This window comes from Dasypus novemcinctus, chromosome 11 (genome assembly GCF_030445035.2).
Source record: "Dasypus novemcinctus isolate mDasNov1 chromosome 11, mDasNov1.1.hap2, whole genome shotgun sequence".
NCBI lineage: Eukaryota > Metazoa > Chordata > Mammalia > Cingulata > Dasypodidae > Dasypus > Dasypus novemcinctus.
Window position 1 is genome coordinate 91,794,133 of NC_080683.1, and position 16,855 is coordinate 91,810,987.

Below are 16,855 nucleotides of genomic sequence, written 5' to 3' on the forward strand. Positions count from 1 at the left end.
TGCTCTCTCGAAGCTCTATGCTCTTCCAAGTTTTTCTTTATCCTATTGAACTGTTTTAAAGTTTAAATCTTGACCTGCTGCCCTGCTTTTTGGCTTGATTGAATTTCAATTTATTGAACCCTTTTATACAATGTTATTTTTTGTTTTGAATATATTTCTTGTAAATGACATATGATTATGTTTTGTATACCAATATGAAAGTATCTACAATGGGAGATTTTGTCTGTATTTAATTTTATTAAAATTAAATACAAGTGTTTTTATTTCTCACTTATCTTTTATGTTTATTATTCATTTTCCTTGCTTCTTACTCTTTTTTCTTTTTGCCAACTTTTGTTGACTTGATCAAATTGTTACTCTTTCCCGAGATCCCCCTTGTCATTTTGGAAGTTTTACTGTGCTTATCCATTGTATTTTTGGTTGCTTTCTTTTGCCCAGCTCTCACAATTAAGCAGATGGTTTCATAGTATAAGAAATCAGTACCCTTTCCCCCTGCTCATAGATCATATTTCTCTACTGCTTCTTTTCATCAAATGAAATAATATAAGGTATTTAGAATATTTTCACCTCTTCCCTCTTCTCCCTGATCCTACCAATAGATTTTGCTAAGGTACTTCAGAACTTTTTATTCCAAATTATTATTTACCTTTCTCTGTAATATAGCTTTGCTATTTCAAGAATCCTTACTTAGTACCTATAAATCACATTCACAGATTTTGAATTGTATGCATCTATATCTATCTCTCTATCCATTTATCTATATCTATCTCTGCATTTATTTATAGTCTTTCTATCTTCTATTACACTTATTTTTCCCTCTTCATCTTTCCTTTTTTTGAGAATTCCGTTCTGATTTGTTTATTGTCTGGATACAATATTTTTCTGAAATTTTTCTCAGAGAGCTTATGTGGGTTACATATACAGCTTAACTGCAGTTTTGCATATTCATATTAACCTAACAGGCAAATTCATCTTGAATGGATATATATTTATTGGTTTAAATTCCTTATTTCCTGTGTGGTTTACACATATTATTTCACCGTCTTCTAAGTTTCTATGTTGTAGTGAAAGCCCAATGGTAGTCTGTTTCCTCAACCTCCTGCACTCATTGTAAGTTACCATTGTTTTGGCTTGGGAGTTTATAAGATTTTTCTCCTTCTTTTTCCCAGGATATGACTTGGTGTGCCATTTTTCATCAGTCCTGCCCACAACTCATTGGGACTTTTTGCAGTCTCAAATTCTTCTATAGTTCAGGGACATTTTTTTTTTTTCCTATTAGTTTAATTATTGTCTCTACTCCATCTTTTCATTTTTTTTGGAACCTCTATTATTCTGATATTCAGTCTTCCAAATTCGTCCTCCCCTACTTTTATATCTTCATTTATCAGGTCATCAACTTGAAATTTAACAATATAATACTCTCTTTCAATCAATTAAACCTTTGTTTTTTTAATTGAAAAAGCATGTTTTCTAGTTCCAAACATTCTATATTTCGTGCTGTCCTTGAATCTTCTTAAATGTTCTAGTTCTTTTCAGGTTTTGTCCTTTTCCTCCAAAAAAGAGCTAGTTCTGGGTTATTATTTTTCTCCTGGGCCTGCCTCCCTTTGGCATGTCATTGTTTAGCTTTGTCTGCTAATGGTGGTTCAGCTTCAGGAGCAGAACATGTCAGCAGTCCTCTGGTGGTTGGATTCTCTGTACTTGTGAACTAACCCTGTAGCAGGAAGAGCCCACAGCCCCCCACCCCCCCAAGAACTTCCAGGTAGAATCCGCTCTACTCCTTGGTCTCTTGATACTATTCCAATTTGTTCAAGGCAATTTTTCTGTCCCTTCTTGACATTTTAAGAACCAGGGAGGTCAAGTAGCAGTAAGGGAAGAAATATCACCTTTCACTGGGTGGGGGAGTCAAGCTCCGTAAGTTTCTAAGGGCCCAACTCTTGTCCTGAAAGAGCTCTTGTCTGACCATCTAAGGAAAGATTACCATCTCTTGGCCAGAATTCCATGGAGATGGGACCTGAATTGCATTCCTTTGGCCTTGCCTGTCTGCTGATAGCAGTCAGTAACAGCTTGACTGATAGAGCTGGGAGCTTTAGTAGATGAGGTAATTTGGACAGAGTTAATCAAGCCACCGTCTTCCTGGATTCCCTTGCATTTAATTTTAATTTTTTTGCCTTTAATTCATTATCCTTAACTGGTATGGGCCAACCTTAATGTTGGCCCTAACCAACACAACTATATGCCAAAACGTGAATCCTTTCAAGTCCAAATTTGAAGCTGACAGAATTGACTGGAGGTCTGCCAGGAATAAAGCTTCTGCATTCTGGGAGCCAGATGGATTCTGAAAACAACAAACAGTGTAGTTGGAGAAAAGGGAACATGAAGGATCTTCTCTGTGAATTATTTTCCTTAATTGATTAAACAAATACTTATTGAGTACCTACTATTTGCTAATGAAGGGCCATTATGCACATAGATTAATAAACCTCACTCAGGCACTATTTTGAAGAGGGGGAGATGCTATGAATTTCTCTGTTTGAGTTTCAAGATCTTGACTGAAAACATTGACACACAAAAGTCTTGTTATTATATCACAAAAACCAATTAGCCCTACATGAATGGATAACATATATACATTTTACTAAGTAGTGCTTAAATGTTTTCACTATATATTCATTCCAAAAATAGTTCCCAATTATGTAACTATGAGCCAGACATTTACAACAATGAAAAGCTAGACAGTTTTTTTACCTCACAGAGTATGTACTTCAGTGAGAAAAACATACAAACAAAACTAAATAAAATAATTAAAATTATGAGCAAGTTGTTATATCATATGTGCTATTAAGGAAATACAAAGACAGAGAGAGAAAAAAACAAAACAGAACCTATTTTTAAAAATTTATTAGGCAGTTTTATTGAGATATATTCACATACTATATGATCTAAACAAACTGTAAATCAAAGGTTTTTAATATACGCACAATATTGTACATTCATCATCTCAAAAATTTTAGTACAATTTCATTACTCCAAAAAAAAAAAGGACTCTGCACCCATTAGCATTCCTTCCCTAGTCCTATATAACCACAAATTTAATTTCATCTTTATAAATAGATTTATATTTACATTTTATCTAAATGGAATCATACACTATATAGTACTCTGTGTCTGGTCTCCTTCACTTAATATAATGTTTGTGTGTGTGTGTGTGGGTGATATTCACATTTTATAGTCTTAACCTACATTTGTTCAGCTGCAAAGAAAAATGGTCTTATATATGCAATTTTACCCATATTTATATTTCACATAATACATTTTCATTTCACATAATATACTGAGTTCATAATAGTGCAATCATACACATCACATGGTGATTCAGATATGTTTATTGTATCAATCTCTGATTATTTACAGTGGACATAATAGACTCACATTTACAAATACTCAACATATAATAACATTGTGTTCATGTTTAGGATAATTGCAGTGTTCAATAGCATTTTCTCTTTGAGGCACTTTAGATTTGTTAACGTATTAAATAATTACTTTGCTTGACGGTAACATGTTGTATTAGATTGCCAAGTAGGAGTAGGAGTGCATTTAACAAATCCATAATCCTCCCCAGTGCTTTGTTTGGGTAATTACAGTAAATGCACCTTACCACTGCCACAATGTCGGAGTATATAATTCAATCTAGGACACCTTAGTTGACCAATCCCTTAACTATCATGGATTTTAAACTTAACAAATAGCAGGCGAATTCTTAATTCTGCTCAACCAGTTATTACCCAATTTTCTCAAATATAAGAAAATGGCATGGCCATCTACCATGTTGCTGGACCTAGAATCTATCTATATAAATTTAATTTGTAAGCCTCTTAGGTCAGGCCTTTCAATGATGTTCCTTTCCTCAGATGTTTTTCTCTTTACTCACATGCCATGCTCCCTGCTCCTCCTATCTTATTGAATGCTACCCATTTTAAAGCACCTTTCAAAGTATACTTCCTCTTTAAACTTCCTCTACATAGTGCAGTCTATAAAATGATGTTTAAAATGAGGTAACATTCGGTAACTACATTGGGATTAGATTTATGGGTAAAGCTATGAGAAAGTGGAACTGAAGAAAACAAGAAGAGACCAGAAACTGCCCTCCCAAACTTCCAGGTGAACTGAACTAGTATCCTTACTTTTCCAGGTCCTATGTGTATTACAGAGAATCCTAACCTGAAGTAAGGTGATCTTTCCCTATATGGCCTTCACTGAATTTATAAACACATACATAGCCTTAAGAACAGCCCTAGTCTCAGCTACCCAAGAAATTTCTCAGCTGTCCAACAAACTTAAACTAAGAAGATGGAATGCCTCCTTTTCAGAATGCCTACCTTACCTTTATAGATTATGAATTTGCTTGTTTGCTCATATGTTTATTTTTCAACATTGCTCTCTGTTTACAACAAAATGGCTATATAATCTTCTCTGAAGAAATGAAGATGAGTAGTTCAAATTTGACACATTAGTAAGTGTTGTTCAAGACATTAGAAGAAGACTGTAGACTTTCATTTGTCCTTCTCTTCTCTTCTGCCTTCACTTGTGCTAAGCTATGTATGTAGCTGCATTCATAGTTGCACCACTCTATTGTGCATTTGGGATTCAGAGCTGCTCTGACCACTAGCTTATTGCACTGGCTTATTTTATGACACTCAGATATCCTTCTGCTAAATGTCAATGCAGCTCCTTCTGTGAATCTATGTGACAATTTATCTCCACAGGAACATTTTCTTCTTTCCTTTCCTGCTTGCATTCTTAATAATACCAACCAGATGGATATCTGCCTTCTTCTCTAAATAGCAATGCTCTAGAGTTTGCTTAGCCTGAGATTTTTTAACATTTGTGATGAACTCTGTAATGAGTAGTAGCAAAGGGATCCTGGAGTTCAGCTTGTTAATTAGCAGTACAGCTTCTGGCTAGTGTTAGGTCGAAAATAATTGATTTATATTTCAATGCTATACAATACACGTGTTCTCACACAAAGATACTTGTTAATCTCATTGCAAAGTTTTTCGAAAAACAATCTGTAATTGCAATGGCTTATAAAGCAAGTCAGGAAGGTAGATGTTTGCATTTTATTCAGGTGAAAGATTAAGGGGATTGCTCTTATACTAATCATGGCTTCTTGTTACAGAATTTGAAAAGGAAATAATAGGCAAGATTTTATACTCTGATTCTGAGTTTCTCTAAGACAAATTTAAATGAAATTGGATTATAAATGAATAAAGCTGTTTTATCTATTAGGGCACCATCAAAGATCAGCAAATAGAAGCTTGGTTATAAATTTATTGCTGAGATTACTTGCTATCATAAACCTCATTAGAATTTGCCTGACCATCTAGTACAGTGAAAAAAATATTGATTAGGCGTCAGAAGATTCAGATCCTAATATTAAGTCTGCCACTATCTAGATATGAATTCTTTGGCAAGTCACTGCTTCACTTCTCCCATTTGCAAAATAAAGGGATTTATCTCTAATCTTTTAGGTGGTTTCAATCCCAGGAGTCAAAAAGTGTTCTTTGCATTTCCTTTTCCCTACGCTAGCATTTCCAGTGACCTCAGTGGGAAACAAGTATGGTCTAGTCTTCTAATTTCAATCTATCATGCCAGAAATTATTTAATATCATCATTTTCATTTTGAGATAATTTTATATCAGGATATTTTTTTCTGAGCATTTTTATATGGATTCCTTTCATCTATACTTGTAGAATAAAAGCCTTAGCTAACCTCTACAAGAATTTCTGACCGTAATCAAATAAATGTGCATTGAAACTTTCCATTTATCTCTGTAAATAAACTGCTTAAATCCTGAAGAGGAACTTTCTAGGTTGTTTTAGGGCCCAGGGGGTGCTGGAAGTAGTGATCAGACAATGTGCATATTTTCATGTATTCTCTCCTTTACTCTGACCTAAACAAGAATATTAGCAGTTTTGATGTAAAACTAAAATGTGTGATTATCAAATCTAGGGTAAACATAACCTGTGTGGGAGGGCCATTTGAGGATTCTGACTCATCTCCACTCCATTTCCAGGAATCAAGAGCAAGATATTCAATCAGGGGAGAAAGTCAAATCTTGAATTTTGGTAAAAATCAAAATCAACAGGAGAAAAATAGAATCACGGAGAATTAATTTTTAAAATTTGTAATGAAAAACCATACTGTAAGAACTTTTTAATTATCCACAAACTTGTTGCACTAACATAAGTAGGATATTTAGATGACAGAAGGGGATTATCTTACTTATACCAAATCTAGAGAACTTAATCTAATTTTATGTTTAATTCTTCAACTCAATAAAGACACAGTTAAACGTAGTAGGTCTATACTTCAGAATGTCCTCTCAAGCTTTTTAAAATTAAACATACTGGAAACCCATCCTAGAAGATTTCAATACAGTGGATAAGACTGGGAAATATACCAAAGAGCTGTATTATTTTTATGGTCTTATAAGTTGCATTGATGTGGAGAAAGTGGCCACGGTAGCTGCTGAGGGTAGGGAGAGGAAGAAGAGATATGATGTAAGGGCATTTGCAGGACTTGAAGTTGTCCTGAATGGTACTACAGGGACAGATGCTGGACATTGTATGTCCTGCCATGGCCCACTGGGTGGACTGGGGGAGAGTGTAAGCTACAATGTAAACCATTATCCATGTGGTGCAGTAGTGCTCCAAAATGTATTCACCAAATGCAATGAATGTGCTATGATGATGAAAGAGGTTGTTGATATTGGAGAAGTGGAGTGAGGGGGGTAGGGGGAATATGGGGACCTCTTATATTTTTTGAATGTTACATTTAAAAAAAAAAATAAAGAGAGAGAGAGAGAAAAAAGAACCACATAGGCAATGCCTAATACAAGAAAACAGACCAATATGCCAAGCCCTCAATACTAATGCTTATAAAACTTATTTTTGTAAAATTGAAACTTAGCCTAATAATAACTATTGCATAAGAATTACTTCCTGAAGACATCCTTGTTACTCAAATGCGGCTATCTCTAAGTCAAACTCAGCAAGTAAACTCATTACCTTCCCCCTGATGTGCAACATGATTCCTGAGAGTAAGCCTCCCTAGCACTGAAAGATTAATACCAAGGACTAACAAGCAATGCATTTGACCGAAAGGGGGAAACATTAAATACAAGGAGTTTTTATGGCTAAGAGATTGCAAGATGAGTCAGGAGATCATTTCAGAGGGCTCACTTATGTAAGTCTCAGGCAAATTTCACTAACTGCCACAGTAAACAAAGCCTCAAACAGGGGTACTCCTGAGGACTCTAGACAAAGCTGGACACTATAGGCAAGACACACAAGCCCTTGAATTCAGCACTCCATAGGCAAGCCTAACCTTGGAATATATGACAACCTATTTACCAATATAACATAGGCTCATTTATGAATTACCTACACATGATTTTTTTACCCTTTATATTTGAACTTATATTTAGCACTATATCCATTAAATATATGTCCCAGAGACTTAAATCTTTTCTCTGTTAATATGCCAGTTAAGCACTATAAGCAAGGCACATAACCCAAGAATTTAGTACCCCATCAGTGGGTTTTACTGTGGAATATATGATAACCTATGTCCTCAATGCAACAGAGATAGACTCATTCTTAATTTCCCTAGATATAATTCTTCTCCCCTTTTATTTGAACTAATAATTAGCACTACACCCATTAAAAATATGTCCTAGAGACTTAAATTTTCCTTCTTTTCATATGCCAGTTGAGCCCTGAATCTCAGCAGAGTTGTGGCCAACACCTACTGTCCAGTTCTTCAGACTCACTCAGTACAACAAACAAAATGATGGTGATGCACAACCCCCATCCCAAAAAGGAGAGTATCTACAGCTGCAAGCAAAACAGTTCCTTCCATTTGTTCAAAAAGATCATAGTCCTTTCTCAGCCTGAAGCAAAGAGGGCATCACCATCCTAAAATCCTCAAGTTTGAGGAATGAACAAACATAAGGTAGAATTGCAACCATGAACAAAGTAAAGCTATTATTATTGTAGTAATGGAAGAACACGTAACATACATATAAAAGTAGTGGTCCCCAGATCTTCCGAGAGGAGGAAGAAGAAATAATAGGAGGAACATAGGGCATTTTTAGGGCATTAAATGTAAACCACAGTGTAAACTATAGACCTTGGTCAATAGCAATGCTGCAATATTTATGTATCAATTGCAACAACTGTGCCACACTATTGTAAGATGTTTTTAATAGGGGAAGATACGGGAGGGCAAGAGGGTGGGATATATGGGAATTCCTTATGCGTTTTTTTCTTTTTCTATTTTCTTCTTTTTTCTTTTCTTTTCTTTTTTTTTCTTTCTACAGGGGAAAGCACAAACACTGTGCACTACCACAAATTATGCAGTAGATTTTCCCGCATTTGGGGAAATCGCAGGGGTCAGCACACCTGAAGTGCAATGGATGAGCCTCACCCTGGGAAAACCACCTTCGTGATCATGGTATTTCCCCTGCCTTGTAAGTATTCCTTCATACTTTTGATGTTACTTTTCTGTAATCTAAAACCTGTTTAAAAATAAAGTTTATTATGTGAAAAAAAAAGAACCACTGTTAGAGTGGGAAGTCTGTTCTCCATGAGACCCGGAAAGTACTACGAAATTAATTAGCTTGGCTTTACAAGAGAATAAAAATCACCACAGATTGGGTAATTTCAGTGTGTTCAGTGTTTATGTACAGTTTTGCATGAACTCCTTAAGACAATCCTCTTACAACAATAAATGGAAAGTCAATGATGCAAAGCAGTTCATTCCAAATAACGTATCTAACAAGTGGCTTTCTTGGATTTAGAGATCCCTGCTCTCCTTTCTGTCATTATATCTATCATTCAAAAGGCTGCTAGTGGAGAAATTGAGATGGTAAAAGAGCTAAGCCACATTGGCATCAGGCTTGGAAGAGGCCCTCTTATGAAGCAGGACCAGAAAGGATGCTGGTGCCCTAAAGGGCATTGGTCATCAGAAGCTACAACTGTAGCCACAGAGCCATGGTGGTACCAGCATGGTGAGGACAGAGTTGGAGAGGACATTCTAGCAGCAGAATGGCACTACCTTGTCCTTATAGCGAAATCTCATTAGGAGAAGGGAAAATAAAAGGGAAATCTTTTTTTTTTTTTTTTTTTTTTTGCCAGAATCTGAACTGAAATCATCATCTAGAGCTATCCCTTTTTGGTATCCAGTTCTTCCAAGGGCCTGCTGTTAATTCTAAAACCTCAGCTAAAAGAGTTGTGCGGATCTGGCCTGGCATTTTGTGTGTGTGTGTGTGTGTGTGTCTTAAGTTGATTTCAATCCACATCACCTGTGCTAGGAATTCTGTTTCTCATTTTATCATCTATAGTATACATTAAAAGTCTTTTCTTGGTTTGCTTGGTAACTGGTGGGAGGGATGGGAGTGCAAATATTGCATACCTGCCTCCAACCTTAGGGCTCAATCTCTTCAGTTTCTTTGGAAACTGTTGAAGCTACGAAAAGGTTTTTTTATTGTTTTCTTTTTTAAAAGCCATTTTGGATGAAGAGAATTTTCCCGAAATGAAGATAGTCCTCCCGGAGGCAGCATAGCATTCTTAAAATCATTGCAAACTGTAACTCAACTATCCTGGTGGAAATAAGACTGGGGTGGTAGTGATTGCGTTGGTGTCAGGGCCAGAATGGGTCTTGGAAGTAATGGGAGGTTGGCAAGGTTTAGTCAGGACAGGGCAGCTGCAGAGAGATGTTTTGTTGTGAATGTGGCTGGTCAGCTCCGCTTAGTTTGCTATCACAGGACTTATAAAGAAAGAAAAGCATATGAGAGTTTCTTATCCACTTATTCAAAAATATTCAATTTTCAAATGTATATTAGCTCCATAAAGACACAGTTAAACTTACCAGGGCCAATTAATTTCAGGTTGCAATTTGAAGTAAGAAGACCATGCATATGAATTCTCAATTTATCTGCTTGCACATATGAACCAGGAGGTGAAAACCACTTATAAATGTGAAATGTACTTAGAGGACATGTTCATTTTCTTCAAATAACTTTTAATTTTGGAAAAGCTTTGTTCAGTACAGGATTTGAATCACCACCCAGTATACCACTTTCTCATATGTTAACTGTATTTTGGAGAAAAAAATTAAAATGTGCCTTTTAAAAAATAAAACATTTCGATCACTGTTACCATAGTGGTAGAAAATTATTTTAAATAAAAGATATCTTCAATAAAACAGAGAATTACACAATTGTCTATACAAGTAATTCTTTGCAAGTAGCATGAAAAATCTTGAGGTCCTGGTATACTAGAGCTATTTTGCAGAAAACCCTTGATAAAATTAAAATTAGAATATGCAGGTACACCAGATGGAAATGTTCAATATAATGGCCTTTGAAATCTAGGATTTATGATTCTCAAAAGTCTCTTGAAGACAGTCAAATACATACATTCACTACTGACTGCTTACTTGTTATGTTAGTATTGGTGGTCATTAAAAGATGCAAATGCAAGGGCCTTGATTATGTCCTAGGTGAGCTTAGTGACTTTTGTGCTAACTCAATTCATATTTGAATGTAGTGTTTTCCTTGAAAAATTCATGTCATTATAAATATAAAGGCCATTGAAATGATGATTGATGCTTCTTTTATGCACAATGTGCTATTGATTTTTCTTTGTGGGCATAAATTAATTTACTTTCTTAACTTACCAAGATAAAGTAAGCTAACTCACCTTTTTTCACTAGTGCCATATTAGAAGGAAATATATCCTTTGAAGATATTGTTTTCTTTGTACACTGACACAATAATTTTGTTGAACATCCACAAGTTACTAATAAAAATAATTCAGTCACTAAGGTTGATGGCCAGTGCAATTTTTATGAATTGGAAATTGTGGGGAAGAAAAATCATAAGAATGGTAATCTATGTCTAAATTGTCTGTGTGTGTGTGTGTGTGTGTGTGTATGTATGTTTAAATATAAGGAGAAATTTATCATAGATCTACTGAAGATCTGAATATTTGATAAAATGAAAGTTGTACTTTGGTGGTTTTGGAAATGAGATTTAGAAAACATTAAGGCAAAAGATCAATAAAGATGTATTGTTTTATGTAGAGAGAAAGCATATTATCATTGTTTAAAGCATATCCATATTGTCTTTTCTAACTTTTAAACAAAGTATTCTGGTAGCACTGAAATGGAAAACACATTCTTAAAATTCAGAATAATATAACTTAAAGGTCTTGTCATTGTTAGACCTTTTAGTGATTAAAATTATGTGGTTTGGTAGGTATATTAAATTTTACTCTTACAATAGTACACCTTGTAAGTAAATCCAAGGTGATGGTGTCCATTCGTTTTCAGGTGGTTTTTCATTATTCTACTATTGAATATAAGGTATTAGGGATACTAGAATAATAATGACTATAACTGTTTCCAGGGCCACCCGTTTGCCATCTTCTAAGGACACCACTAATATTGCAGTCGATGAGAAGGTATCTCCTGGAGTTGTACAATGTTTAACTCCCATAGGAATATTTTGTAACTCTAATGTTTTTTTACAGAAGATTATGATTTATATTTATTTTTGAAATCTAATTTCACATTAGAGTATGTAGGTTATAATATCATCCTATTAATTTTTCCCTGTCAAGTTTTGTTTCTTTGAAGCAATTATTGTCATGAACCAGACATGAGAAAATTTGGAATAAATTTCAGTTGACTTGTTGCACCTGAAGAGTCATCATTTCTCCCCATCCTCTCCCAAATTTGTATAAACAGAGTATTATACTCTAGGACACACATATTATCATATGATTCATAACTGCTATTGATTTCCTCTTCCTTGCCCTCTCTAACATTCGATGTATTCTCAACTCTTTTCCAGTTAATTCTTTGCCTATATGTTTTATAACAGCCTACAACAAACTTAGCAGAACAGATGGATGGTATTAACTCTTAAAAAATATTTCTGTTGTAAATATAATTTCTAACACCCACGCAAGCTTGCAGTGTTTCTGTAAGTATAGAATGAGAGTCCATGAGAGTGAACACACAAGTTCAGCACATTGAATTTGACTGTTGACATTTCTCTTGATTAGATGAATGCTGGTCTCATTTTGGGGTGCTCATGTTCCAGATATTAAGTACTTCTGTGAAACATGATGAAAAAAAGCTTAATTTTTCTACATCTGTTGTCTAGAAAATAGTAGGTTATAGCTTCATGGCAAGAAGCTGAGTAAATTCCATTTATTATTATTTTTAAAGAACAAGCTTTATATTTTCTCTTTGGGATGTTTAACAAATTTAACACCAATGTTTTATTTTCTTACCACTCATCTTTGAGGTTTTGTATCAAATTCAATGCAATATTTCTGAACATTAGAGACAAAATGATAGCATAATTAATGGGAAGTACAGCAGAGAAATATTAGAAATGGAGAATATTAGATAATCATGAATAAACAACAGAAAATTAATCTATGAACTCTCAGTAATGAATTTCAAATATTTTGTCTAAGACTGTTGGATAGTTTAAACATTCTTAAGTATTCTCAATATTCGATCACATTTGTAAAACAGAAAATGATGGCAAGAAGGGTATTTAGCTAAACCATTCTGGCCTGATCATGATCTACATTTCAAAAATGTATCCTTTATTATAATCCATTTTAAGCTGATTTTGCAGAATTGAAACTATTTTTGCATCAGCTAGAAATGTGGAGGGCTAGAAGTACCAAAAAGTCATATGAACTTTTAAAATATATGTGGTTTATTTTTCTTATGCAATATCAAATCCAGGGTTGTGCAAATGAGAAATATTATGACTAATCAGGAAATTCTGGACATCCAGACTCTGTCTTCCTGATTGACATTTTTCATGTGGTCTCAAAATGACTGCTTTACTCTAGGTATAAATTCTCTCTCTCTCTCTCTCTCTTTTTAAGACAGAAGGAAGTGGAAAGACGAAGACAACAAGGCAAATTTCTAATTAAATCCTTTGCTGAATTTTCTTTGCATGTAGCCTAAAATTTAAATTTCCCCAAGTCCACCACAATTTTGTCCACTAATATCACTCCAATCTTGACTGTTGCTTTGTGCTACTGTCTAAGTTCCATTCAATCTATACTGGATTCAAATGGTTCGGGCACATAATGTCACTCAAATACTTTTTCTGCTTTTAAAACAAATACTTTCTTTTCATGAGCAGGTTCTGGATATTTTTTACCTCCCTATATGATATGAATAAACATTTTAAAGACTTTGCTATCCTATGGTAACAAAATAAAGGATATGCTTATATCAAATATACTGATGTATAAGATTATCACAAATAAAGCAGATGTCATTATTTTCACTATTGAAGAGACTGAGGCATATGAGATTAAGTAACTTGCCCAAGGTGAGTAGCTGTGATTGTTTCAGAGCTGATATAATTTGTAATGAGTAACACTTATTTCTGAAAGACTTGTGCACATTAATTTGCTGCAAGGGTGTGAAGAATTTAAAATGAAGAGCTTATCAGCCTGCCCCAAAAAGGTAATCTTATAAACTGAATATAAACTGAACGTCTTCTACCTAAAATACCTATAGGATTGTACTGAATAAATTTCAGATATGAGAGCAGTTTTTTGGTCATATGGCAAAGGTAGGAGTATGTACCTCGTGCAGAGAATGAAACTATCACAATACTTCTGTTTTACCAAGTGAATAGGCAAATTGTGATACTTCACTTTTAGCTAAGTTATAATAGTCATTAATTCACCATTTTCTCTGAGAAAAAGAAGTAGAAAAAGAAAAAAAAAACCTAAAAAGCCACCAAATAGTTCTCTTTTTATTAGTTAGGCTCTTAGAACCCAGTGAAAGAAATTTTGAGTAAGAAATATTTGAAAAAGAACTATAAATATTTCATATACGTATTATCTTATTCTAAAATTCATGGTATTTTCCTGGGATCCATTATATAGAAAAACCTTTAAATTTTCACTTTGACAGAATACTATATTGTAACTTTTGAGTTCTTTTGTAAAGCCAGATAGCATCTTTATCTAGTAGAAAATTTATTCTTGTTATACTTATGCCTTTCTTGGAATGTAAAGGATCACCATAATACATCTGACAGAAATAAATAGGGCTGTGAATACGACTTTTTTCATTATTGATTACTTCTAAGCACAGACATTGCAGCCTTCTGGCTAGACTTGCAATGCCCTCCTTTTAAGTCAATATATAGCTCTCCAGATCTACTGATTTCTGTAAAATAGTCAATGTATTGTTGAGCAGACTCTGAGTTTTGAAGACAGAGAGGCAATACAGCACTTCAATTGGAATTCTTTTGACTGGAAGGTTGGATGATTAAACTGGTCACTTGTGGAAATATATTGATTTCATGAAATATTTTCAGGAACCGATTTTTCTTTTCTGAAACACTATGTCATGATGTGCTATTTAGAATTTCTTCTCTTCCCAGAGGGATATGACACAGATTTCAACAACTGAAATGAAGATATAACAATGGAATAAAGAAATATTATGATTGTTATGTTCACCCCTTAAATGTTAATAGAGAATCCACAAATATGAATTTGTGGTTTTCTTGATTTTCAGAGACTTATGAAGTAAGCATATTTCAGCCTATTATGCATTAGTCATACTACCCAAAAAAATGACACACTATATAGTAAATTCTTAAGTTGCAGCCAACAAACTGGAGTGTGTAAAATACTTAGAATTTTGTTTAGAGTACAACATTGCTTACGTTTTATATTAGATACCCCTACATCTCCTTCCCCCTGCCAATTTCTCTGCTAAGCAGAAGACACTTAGACATCACCCATTAAACAGTGTAATGGCCTGTTATATAAATGCTTATCTTTGGGGAAAAAAAAACTAATATTTATTGAAAACCTATTATTTGCACTTTAAAATACTATATTTCATTTAATAGTAACATGAAATATTTGAAATAGAAATCATTACATTTTTTGCATATGAGAAAAATGAGGATCAGAAATGTTACACATCAAGGACTACCCCAGAAATAAGTAGTGTAGTCAAAGGAAACCTCAGAAATATGTAGTGTAGTCAAATAAACTCAAAGTCCAGGTTTTATTTTAGATGTCACAGTATGTCAGAATAGAGATTCTTCTCTCTTAGGTCATTGCCCATAACCCAAAACATGATCATTTAAAGAAGAAAATAGAAAAGGAATTATTCAGATGATTCTAGATATTAATAAATTGAATCCTTATTCCTACACTAATACAGGATACATTTTTTTTTATTCTCGATATTTCTTCCTTGGTGTCTTTTCTGTGAATAATGCATTTTTTAAAACAACCTTTGTATGATATTTTCCAAAGATAAACTTCTTATTAATAAAAAAAGTCATATAAATTTTTTGGTTTACTCAATATCCAGTCTAATCCTTTTATTCTTTGTCTTCATTTAATGGAGGTCAGACATTTTAAAACTTTATTTCCTTACTTCCCTAAAGATAGGAATGACTGAATAACATCACTCTGGTAAATGAGTTATAGAAAGAAGTCCCTACAGAAATTTTCCTTGTTGTCCTTGTCTTTCCACTTCCTTCTGTCTTAAAAAGAGAGCGAGAGAGAGAGAATTTATACCTAGAGTAAAGCAGTCATTTTGAGACCACATGAAAAATGTCAATCAGGAAGACAGAGTTTGGATGTCCAGAATTTCCTGATTAGTCATAATATTTCTCATTTGCACAACCCTGGATTTGGTATTGCATAAGAAAAATAAACCACATATATTTTAAAAGCCCATGTTCATATGACTTTTTGGTACTTCTAGCCCTCCACATTTCTAACTGATGCAAAAATAGTTTCAATTCTGCAAAATCAGCTTAAAATGGATTATAATAAAGGATTCATTTTTGAAATGTAGATCATGATCAGGCCAGAATGGTTTAGCTAAATTTTCTTCTTGCCTTCATTTTCTGTTTTTCCCAAAGAATGCTTTCAATGCCTGAGATTGTTACCTGAAATGTGTTTTGTGTATTTGTGATTTGTGGGATACAAATTTGGGTCAGTGTTTACAGAACCCTAAATAAATTGAGAAATATAAGAACTTGTATTATTCTCAAAATGAAAAAAAAAGTGAGGACATAGTTATTACTTAGGTGAAGGGCAACTATTGCTGGAACTGATACCAGAGAACACTTCCTCTCCTCCATGTGTCCTAATAAACTTCACATTAAGATATTGAAACAACTTCCTCAACAGTGCCTCTTTGTTCATTGAGCAGTCTAGGGATGATTTTTGTAATATTTAGTGTTTGATACTGCTTTTAAACTATGAGGTACTTAATAAGTACAATCAGTAAAAGTAAATCAATATGAGCCAAAACAGTGCAGATGAGTAAGAATGGATTATCTGCAAGTCCATCAGGAAATCTTTCACATAAGATTTCCTTCAATTGAGTCTTTGCTAAGGATTAAACACACTGTCATGGTTATTTGCCATTGGTTGGGAGATGAATGAATTCCCAAGTATAAAGGTTAGTCCAGGGAAGTCGATGTGGCTCTAGCGATTGAGCTCCTGCTTACCACATGGGAGATCCCCGGTTTGGTTCCTGGTGCCTCCTAAAGAAGACAGAAAGCTGTCGCTATGGACAGGCGTGGCAAGCGGACACAACAAGATGATGCAACAAGAAATGTATGAAGGAAAACACAATAAGAGACACAACAAAGCAGGGAACAGAGATTTCCGGTGCCTTCTCGAGAAGATGAGAAAGACAGAGAACTGACATGATGGGCAGGCACAGAAAGCTGACACAACAAGATGATGCAACAAG

At 34.3% G+C, this 16,855-nt stretch overlaps 1 non-coding gene across 1 annotated transcript; it reads right to left on the reverse strand.

Annotated features, from left to right (window-relative positions):
- Window positions 1–8,386: 8,386 nt before the first annotated feature.
- On the reverse strand, window positions 8,387–8,542 carry LOC111767285 (U1 spliceosomal RNA). The gene has a single exon (XR_002799140.3). It is a non-coding gene; the product is annotated as a U1 spliceosomal RNA (small nuclear RNA).
- Between the last annotated feature and the right edge of the window lie 8,313 nt (window positions 8,543–16,855).